This window comes from Mytilus californianus, unplaced genomic scaffold (genome assembly GCF_021869535.1).
Source record: "Mytilus californianus isolate M0D057914Y unplaced genomic scaffold, xbMytCali1.0.p SCAF_6, whole genome shotgun sequence".
NCBI classification, from domain to species: domain Eukaryota; kingdom Metazoa; phylum Mollusca; class Bivalvia; order Mytilida; family Mytilidae; genus Mytilus; species Mytilus californianus.
Genome location: NW_026262712.1, coordinates 17,260,305 through 17,271,603, shown reverse-complemented (window position 1 = coordinate 17,271,603; position 11,299 = coordinate 17,260,305).

The window sequence follows — 11,299 nt, the reverse complement described above, 5'->3', positions numbered from 1 at the left end:
TATTTTCACCGAATGCAGAAATAACATGTCTCCGATTATTAGAAAAGGGAATTAAGATAGTTTTGGTATCGATATTTGTCTCTGGAGTCTTCAAAATTAATCTACTAACCTTAGTAAATGCGCACCTTATAAGCACAACAATGGGGAAACTGTCTTATATAGTCGACTTATGGTAACCAGTGGATGGTTTCCTATAGATGGATTAGGAGCAGTATAGAACTAACCTTTTAAGTTATTACTATATACTTCGTTGTAATTAAATCCTACCCTATCTCAAAACACCAAGGATGACTAGGGTATAGAAATATGGTCACTTTTAATTAGTCGTTATCCTACCTGCATGCAGTAAAATCCTTGTCAAAGTGTGGTGTCCGTTTGGCTGTGCGGGATGTATTTTAAATTAGCAGCCACGTCCGGTCTGAAAAGGAACGCTAAACCCGATACTTCGTAATCATGAGAGCGTTACATTGCTCTGCGCATTAACATTTCAACATTTATCTTATATTGCTGACTGAGTTTTTCTTATGTTTGTTTTGTGTCTGTATTGCTATGGCCAAAATTGTTTTTTTTTTTTTTTTGCAATAAAGAATAGACTGATAGATTATAATTAAAGAACCTTTATAACATCTCTTTGAAGTGTCTATATGTGGCCCGTTGTTATAGGGCAAAAAATGCTGCCCCTATATATCTAGTAACCATGGTTTATTTGTTCTAGTCCTAAACATGCATAACTGAAACATTTGCCGCTGGCCTTAAAGAAAACACCAATCAATCCATCCCGTATAACTTAACATTAAAAAATTAACATTTTAAGCAAAACTCTAAGGATCTATTAATAATTTAAACTTCTAAAATACGATTTTTAGGGTTATATTACTGACTGAACCTTAGTAGAATACGTCAGGCGGGCTCTTATTAAGTCCTTGTTTCTTGATATACGTTTGTCTTCTGATTTTTGTGTTTTTATAATATATGCATGCAATGTATATCTAATCAGAAAAATCATAAAATTAAAAAAGACTGTAGTGATTACTCAATCTACATTTTGACATGTCGGGGCCTATCCATAAAAGCTTACTATACGGTATGTGTTTTTTACTTATCGGTGATTACATCTGCGTCATTTGGTCTCGTGCTTATCGGTGATTACATCTGCGTCATTTGGTCTCGTACAGTTGGATAGTTGTCTTTTTTAAAGTATGGTATTTTAGTTTATAGACACAGACACGTGTCTCCTATATACTTTAATATACTTAAGTATATAGGATATTTTTCAGAGACACGTGCCTGTGTTTATAGAGAAGTCTTCGATGAGGAACTTTATCAATGATTTCGGAAAATCTATATATGTAGTAGTAAAATCGGCTTGGGTATTTTTATTGTCCGTATCTGATCATTTCTGAATGAATGAGAGTTATTGAATTTCACATGCATGAGTTTGAGTTTCCCATGTGAAACTGAAATATATTTTTCCACATCTAATAAAGGACAATTATTGCTGGTTATATCAAATTAATATAAAGTGAGTTCCCATGGGTACATTTTCGCAGTATATTGATAGATTTTTAAAAATTATTTAAAGCAAAAGTTTTCATCCACGTGTTAATAGTTTTATCTATATTGAATGATCTTTACTGAGTTTTGCCATTAACTGCGATTCATATGAATGCAGCCAGGTCAATTAAGTTTGCTATTTTAGGGGCGTAATTGGTGCCCGTAGGAATACAACCTGTCGACATAATAAATTGCCGGGACGGTCGTTTATATAAATGTTTAAAGGAGAAAATAAACAGCTGTTATCTAATCACAGTTTCAGTAAGAGTATCTAGCATGTTTACGTTTTCATTACAGACGAAGGTTTATATATAAGTTTCAGCAAAAACGTTGGCTATCAGATTTTTCTAAATACCTTTTGATTAGATATGAAAATTTTTATTTGATAGAATTGTGTGGAAGTAGAGAGTCCAAAAGACTGTCATATACTGTCAACCGAATTGAAAGAACAATCAAAAGCACGTAATTTATCTAAAACGTCCAAAGAGTTTTTTTACACTCCAAAAATAATTAATGCCATTGTTGCATACGCTTTATTAAGGATAGTAAGACTATACAAATCCTTGGCTTTATTATCAAATTTAAAATAAGATTTGTCAGTTCTTATTGACTTCCCCTTTTTGAATTTACCTTGGAGTTCGGTATTTTTGTTATTCTTTTTTTCTTTAATAGTAGTAGGGAGTGACTACTTCAACCGGATGAGAAAGATAAGTTGTGATACACTTAATATAGAAACCAAAAATAAAGCCTTGAATGTAGAAGAATTTGTAATTTTATTTTTAGTTACAGGTACGAAAATGGACATTATAAGATTTTGCAAGCAACTAGAACACGCGAAAATACATATGAATATCGAAAAATTGTAAAAGTCACGCTTATACTTTCGGAGATAAAGCAAATCGTACATCCGACCAGAAACGCTACAATATGCGTTAATAAAGTTCAGCAATTTGTAATTCAAATTTTTGTTTCTCGAAATCTGTGATTTTTGTGAAATTTCCGTTTTATTGATACAGGCGATATATAAAATTTATAGGCGTCACCGAATTCATTCGTTTTTATTGTATATTACCTTTTAAGTATTTCCGTTTTATTGATACAGGTGATATATAAAATAAATATATATTTTAGATTATTTCAGATACACTTAAATGATTATATACAATAATAAAATGCTCCGCTGGGGCGCAGCTTGATACGACCGCAAGTATGGACACACCATTCAAGCTTGATACACGGCACTGAATTTGGATTGTAATTAAATATTTGACACAGCATAGGTTTCTGACACAGAATGAAAGTGGTCTAAGAACTTAAAAAATTTTAATTTACCTATTCAAACCATATCATTATTATTTGCTTTTATATATAAATCAGAAATAACCAATTTAAAATGGTAAATTTTAAAGAAAAAAAAGGGGGAAAAAATCCCCCCCCCCCCCAAATTTTTTGAACCCCCTTATGATTCATCACCCCCAAACTCAATCCCAGCCTTCCCTTTGTGGTATGGTACCTTGCGGCTCAATTTCAGAGAGATCCATACACTTGAACACAAGTTATTGTCTGGAAACTAGAAAAATGCTTGTTTTTTGGCCCCTTTTTGGCCCCAAATTCCTAAACGTTTAGGGCAATTACCACAAACTCAAACCAAGCTTTCCCTTTGTGATATGGAACCTTGCAGCACAATTTCATAAAGATCCATACACTTACACACAAGTTATTGTCCTGAAACTAGAAAAATGCTTGTTTTTTTGCCCTTTTATGGCCCCTAATTCCTCAAATTTTGAGGGAATTACCCCCAAAATCAATCCCAGCCTTCCCTTTGTGGTATGGTACCTCGCAGTACAATTTCAGAGAGATCCATACACTTGAACACAAGTTATTGTCTGGAAACTAGAAAAATGCTTATTTTTGGCCCCTTTTTGGCCCCTAATTCCTAAACTTTTTGGGCAATTACCCCGAAACTCAATTCCAGCTTTCCCTGTGTGATATGGAACCTTGTAGTACAATTTCATAAAGATCCATAACTTACACACAAGTTATTGTCATGAAACTAGAAAAATGCTTGTTTTTTGCCCCTTTTTGGCCCCTAATTCCTAAAATTTGGAGGCAATTACCCCCAAAATCAATCCCAGCATTTCCTTTGTGATATGGAACCTTGTGATACAATTTCAGAGAGATCCATAGACTTACACACAAGTTATTGTCATGAAACTAGAAAAATGCTTGTTTTTTGCCCCTTTTTGGCCCCTTATTCCTAAAATTTGGAGGCAATTGCCCCCAAAATCAATCCCAGCATTCCCTTTGTGATATGGAACCTTGTGGTACAATGTCAGAGAGATCCATACACTTACACACAAGTTATGTCTGGAAGTTACAAAAATGCTTATTTTTTGCCCCTTTTTGGCCCCTAATTCCTAAACTGTTGGTACCATAACCCCCAAAATCAATCCCAACCTTCCTTTTGTGGTATTGAACCTTACGGTAAAATTTCATTGAGATCCATTCACTTAAACTAAAGTTAGAGTGCGAAAACTAATGTGTCCTCGGACGACGACGAAGACGACGACGACGACGACGACGCCAACGTCATACCAATATACGACCACAAAATTTTTTTTGCGGCCGTATAAAAACGAATGAATTCGGTGACGCCTATAAATTTTAGAGTAGATTCTTTACTTCCTCCCTGACCTTGGCTGGAACCTGTACTTTTCACTTCACACTTCTACGACAACACCGCCTAGCATTGCACAGACGCCTTATTCCCTCCTCTAACTATAGCTGATTAAAATCAACATCAGCTTTCGTTTCGGGAGATGTTACCTTCTCGTAGGAATTAAACAAGGACGTCTAAACGCGATACACAAAGTATTTTTAAGTGTACAGGAATGATCATCTGACTCATCTCTTCAGTATAATTCAGTCCTGTGTACTTAAAAATACTTTTACATAATCACTGAAAATTTTAAGAATTATTTTAAAAATTCCCTGATATTATTTCAGGGATTATCAATAATAAAAAGATCCTTTGTTTGATAAAAATAAATCAAATATGGACAAATAAATCATATGTATTTCTTACCCTTTTAAGGTTTTAAAGTAGACAGTTTTCATTCCATGTCCATTTATCAAATCTAAAGTGATAAGTGTTTCCAGTGATATATGCTATCTAACTGTGATGAACCACATTAGCAGTTAATGTACTGATCATACTGATTAGTAATGGAAATGCTTTATGAATTTGATTTCAAACAATATCAAAGTCTTAAAGCATATAAGCTTTTTTACACAGGCAGACATTGGAAAAGTATTTTTTCAGACAATTCTTGAATTGAAAAATAAGGCAAAACACTTTCAGTAACTCAAATGAATTATTTCAATGGTATTGCATGGTGTCAAAATAAAAATATTGTCATACAAATGTATGAATGAATTAATGACGGAATTGAAACAATAGTACGTATTTATTAGACTGTGTGTGAAAACTCCGCTCGCTAACTCGCCAAAGGCGAGAAAGAAACGTATATGACGAGCACTGATGCTTGGGAACTCGCCAATGTGGTGAGTGATATTTCCCGGCCATGCAGTTGAAGTATTTTGAGTTATAAACAGAAAAAGTTTTTCAAGTTGAAATTAATATAGATACCAACATTCTCAGTGATAGTGATAACTGCACTTGTATGCCATGAATAAATTGTATTGTTTGCCCAAAACCGCGTCAAATGCTCTTTCATGTTCTGAATATAAATGCACAGTGCATGTAATTTGCTGTAAAAGCAATGAAGGTTCAATATTAATTAGACAATCAGTTTTATGTTTTTTTTTTATGTTCCAATGAACAAGGAACTCAAACTAAGCAAACTTATGCAGCTAAACGTACAGAAAAAAAACCAGACAGAACGCATGCATGCTTCACAGATTGAACACAAATTTGGAAAACATTGGCTGTACTATAACGTTTTGATACCGATTCCTCATATATATGAATATTTATCGCGGAGAGGAAGACCCCAAAAATATAATGGGCTTTGGCCACTGTCAATGTACGGACTGAAAAGAATATTGCCTGGCTACGAAACATAGAATTTTGTTTGGAGCCTACACGAGAAACCAATTTGAGGTGGCTGATTACTAATTTTTTTTTGCTCCCTTCAGATGTTTCTTATAAACACTTTTTTTTCTCTTTAATGTTCGGTAAAATCAGATTTAATATGTGAAGGACAAGTTTTTTTTTAGAGTAGATGTTGTAAAAAAAAAGGCAAAGCATGAGAATGATTGATTGGTGAATATGCTATAGTAGATGATATACAAATTTACAATGTAGTATGTACAAATAAATGATTTGTATTAGAGTATTGTGATAAACATTTTAATATTTATGTTTGAATAGATGTTTAAACATGATTCTGTAAAATAAATTATTTAACTTTTATTCAAATTATTTGAATTTACAGTAGATTGTAAAATGACAGTTAACACCAAAAAGACCAAGGTTCGTGTATTTAACAAATTAGGACGACATAAAAATATTAAAATATCCCTAGGAAACCAGATTTTAGAATGTGTACAGAACTACACATATTTAGGAATAAATTTTTCAGCATCTGGGAGCTTCCAAAAGGCAAAGAAAGAACTTTATAATAAAGGAATGAAAGCTTATATCAAATTAAGGAAGACCTTTTCAGTTGAAAGCCAAAAACCTAGTACTTTATTACATATTTATAACCATACAATCCAACCCATCTTGTTGTATGGATCGGAAATTTGGGGTTATATACCATATAAGAAACAAAAACATCTGGATATCTTTATATCAATTAAAAGAAACTGATTATCTTGTACTAGAGAAAATCCATACTAAGCTTTGTAAATTTTCACTTGGAGTTGTCATAAAAACATCAAATATGGCATGTAGAGGGGAACTAGGTTCACTCCCTACACCTTTTTATGTAATTATGAATATGATAAAATATTGGATTCATCTTATGAAAGAAATTGAACCTTCAAAATTAATATTATCCTATGGGAGGCCATAATTTGTCTATCCCATTCTATGAACAAATCTAACCAGGAATCGTGGATAGGAAACATTTAACATATATTTAAATTCCTAGATTTAGACTATCTATTTGTAAACCAGTCAAACTTTAAACAAACCCATATATCAAAAAAAGTAAAAAATTCTCTAACAATAAAATTTAAAGAAATTTTGATAGTTAGTTTAGAAAGCAATTCTGAGAAGAGTACCAATATACAGTCGGGCAATAAATTAAGAACTTACAGAAAATTCAAAAATATTTTTATGTTTGAATCATATTTAACAATAAATTCAAAAAAACACAGGTAAATAATTACAAGATTTAGAACTAGCTGTCATGACCTTGAAATTGAAAGAGGGAGGTCTATTGGTATAAAAGCTGAAGACAGAAAGTGTAAGCTATGTAAGAACGCAGTTGAAGATGAACTACATTTTCTTTTAAAATTTCCAGTTCTAAAAGATACAAGATCTCAACATCTGTCTAATTTAAATTCTGAATTCAAAAATTTTTCAAAGTTAAATGATGAAATGAAATTTGTTTGGATTCTTTCATCTGGAGATTTGTTTGTTACTTCAAATTTATCTAAACTATCGCACTTCCTTTTAGAAGAAAGAACGAAACTTCTAGAAAATATCAATGTAGTTTGAAAAATAGAAAAATAAAAAAGTCGATCAGGACTGAGTTGTCTCCCATAGGCCTTATTTAATTGATTAAGAAGGTCAGACTGTGGGTTCCATAATGACTTAATGTTTTTTCAATGACATTGTTTATAATTATGTTACTTTGTTTAAATGTGTATACATGTTTTTGTTTAAATGTAAGTTAATCACTCTAATCATTCTAATCATTTACTGTGCATTTTTTTTTTTATTCATCATGTTTGATTCTAAAGCTCAAATTTTGGGCACCATGATTGGTAACTATAATCTGGGACTATTATACTATAGTATAATAGTCCCAGCTATAATATCTTGTATCTTGCAGATAATTTTGTTTGTCTCTTATCGTTTCATTATTTTTGTATTTGTATTCGTATAACTATTTATATTGTGTAAATGTTATCTGTATTATTCTTGCATCGGAATATACACAAATAACATTATTATAATATTAAGTTGATTTAATTTTACATTTACGGTAAAAAAAAATAGATTCGATGACTTATTACTCGGGCATTTCCGTGACTCAACGGAGTTCTCCGGTGTTACTAATTCATTACCCAGAATCCACTTTGGCTTTCTTTACCAAGAGGGTTTGGTTTTTGCATAACAAACTGAAAATTATTTTGAATTTTAGTAAGTATTTAGCAAACAAAAGATACAGAATGTATTTCAGAATGATCTGTAAGATAATATTTTCCAGAATTATGCATATTTTTATACACGACTCTCTCGAAGATAGAAACTACGAAGCAGATTGGACACTTCATTTTTTGTTGTGACATAGAAAATGAAAAAAAAAAATCACTTTCATACAGAAACTCTTTCTGGTTTTCAGTTTGATGCTTAATTGTCAATGAAATATATGTGTAAAATTAAAACAACGAATTATAAATCTGTGAAGGAGAATATAATACAAAATACATATTTGATTCATACCGAACTCGTGGAGTGTGCATCAACTATTTTCTTTGTTTTCTAAAATTCTAAAATAGAAACTACGAAGCAGATAAGACACTTCATTTTTTGTTGTGAATTTAGAAAATGAAAAAATAACACTAACAGCATCATGATCCTTATTATGCTATTAGAAACTTGTTGGTTTTCAGTTTGATTCCGAAATGTCAATGAACATGATGAAATAGATTTGTATAATCATAATTGAAAAAAGCAATTACAATCTGTGAAGGACAATATAACCATGATAACCTGATCACGCTGATGGTACCCAAATTCATACCTGTCAACTGACTTGTATTTTGCGGCTGTGACCCCAGAAATTACCATCTCATCCCAGATTTGTTAATGACCCATATGGGTCATCAGATAACCGAGGATTTCAGTATTAGACCTGTTTTCACCCATATTCTAGTAACACTAGACCTAAGTTCTTATTCCTCCAGAATACTCTAAAATTTGACGTTCAATTTAAACTTTATTTAATGTATCCCCAAAAAATTTCATTTCCGTTGCAGTCTTCAAGATAAACTTTTAAATGTACAGGCCTGAAGCTGAATTTTACGAAAACTTTGTTAGATTCTATTGGCCTGTAGATATGACCTGGGCTGGTGGGCCTGTGGTTAAGAGTGAACACTACTGTTCAGTGTTCTCCCCAGGATTTTTGGATAGCACCAGGGTAACGCGTGTGAACAGCTTGGTGAAATGATTCATACAATCAGTTGTGTCGCGTGGCGTCGCTATATTTCTAGTTACTGCAGTTTTTATGTCTCTTGTTTAATTTTAATACTGTGGTACTGTGTTATGTCAGAATATTATTGTTTAAAAAGATCAATAAACAGTTTGTATACTTTTAATATTTTTTTAAAATAAATAAAACATGATTCATTACATAATATTCATCTAAATTTAAAGTAATTAAATCTTTTATAAAATCCATGATCAATAAAAATAAAATATCATTCAAACAGGAACATATATATTGTTAGATATACTGTTCCCAGATTCAAAAGAGAACAAAAATGTTCAATTTAAAAAACCTTTCTAGTTTCTAGAAAGAAAGTTGTTGTATGTGAAAGGATTCCTGTCATAAGGAGATATAAAATTAACAAGAAACAAAATTGTGTAATAATCTGAACCAGTTTCTATCTTAAATTTTAATAAAAAGAAATTTTTCATAAATTTTAAAACATTTTGCCATAGATTTCATGAACATGTAAATATTAGCCTTTCTTGTCTTTGGTGATAATCAAACATAGATACAGACTTAATACTGCACTGAAATCCAAATCTTTATTTGTCATGATCCATTTCAAAAGAATTGCTAAATCTATAAATTTATCTTAGGTCTATAGATCTATAAGTAACATATTCAATGTCAACAACAAAGTCTCCCTATTTTCCCGCCTAAATGACAGGAAGTAGATATAAATAGATTTAACATGTGCTTATGGATTAAAATTACAAGATCACTTCTGTTATTCATTAATGATCATATGGATATATATATCCAGTTTTAAGGTACAGTCATGCATTTTATTTATAAAATAGAATAGATTGCAGTTAATTGTAAATAATCTTGAATATTCTACGTGAACTAACTGGGTCATGTGATCCTTCTCCTTTGAATTACTTGTTGACAGTTTGAAACCGGAATAGCATGCAATAACTATGTCATAATTAAAGATAAATTTGGCCATGGTTTAATCAGAGACATATAAAACTATATAATAAGTATTGAGCTAACTTTATAATGTACAAAATATGTACCGCCGTGTGTACAACTATCGGGTCAACACGGTTTGTGTACAAAGTATTTGCCGACTTGTCAGGTGGTGAGTGAAGCCTTAAAATAGTTATCTTTGATCATAAAGTTATGATCTCTAAATTAAAACACAAAAGAATCATGTAAAAAGTGTTAATTACATCGGTTAAATCCAATCAACAAAGGTTAACCTCATAAAGGTAAATCAATCACGTGGTGTAAACAATATGTGTTGAACTGGTTTGAACTGGTCAAATTTCACCTGGAATTTTATACCGCACGGAAAAGATTTAACAAATCGATTAAAACTTTACCGATTTACGATTTTTTAACTGAAAATTTTAGCACCACGGAGAAAAATTATACATCGCGGTAAGAACGATACCACCACGGTGAAAAATTATACATCGCGGGCCCGCGGTCCTTTAAGGGCCTGTGGAGAACACTGCTGTTGTTGTCACCCTAGCTATTACCACAAACCTTCATAATAAAGAAAGAGTCCACTGTAGTGTAATGCACAATTTGTAATTATGCTTAGAAGATGGATGAATTCTGATCAATCAATTGAAAACTATACATGCTATAATAGCGCTAGTTGTCATCGAATCATTTAATTAAAGTTTTGCCAATATCTCAGCCATTGTCAGTTGTTAGGTACCATACATGTACATGTATTTATTCTATCAAAATATTTAACACTATATTGTTTAAAATTGCTTTAATCATTTATATATTTTAAACAATCACTTCATACATTTTTCTTTTATTTTTATTTTCAGAGACAAAAGCAGTTTTTATTTTATTTATTTTTTTGTTGTTTGCTGAAGTGTGATCTGTTATAAGAAACCAGCAACATTCTGGACGGACAGCAAAGACAGGGTGGTGCTTCTCCACAAGTAGGAGGAAGGTAATTTTTTCTAGATAATACTAATAGAAAAACACTATTATCCACCAGGATTGAAGAAATCAGTATGTCCTTCAGTGTTCCAGCTTTAATCTCGGGGCAGAAGGGTGCTAGTTTAGCACAATCGTCAAGATTTTTAGGGCACTTTTGTAAAGTAAAATGAATATGAAATATACCAAATATAATATATCCTTACTATAGAAAACATACCTATAAAATAAGGCAATATAAAGCAATTTTGACAATTTAAACATTATTGGGCTGAAAGCACATTTCCTGAAAACCAAATTCCATATTTCTATTACATGAATAAACAAGGACATATTTTAAGCATATGTGCAAAATTACATTTTAAATGTAGACATTTATTTTATTCTTGATGTTGCTTTCACTTTGTTACACAATGTATTATGAAGCA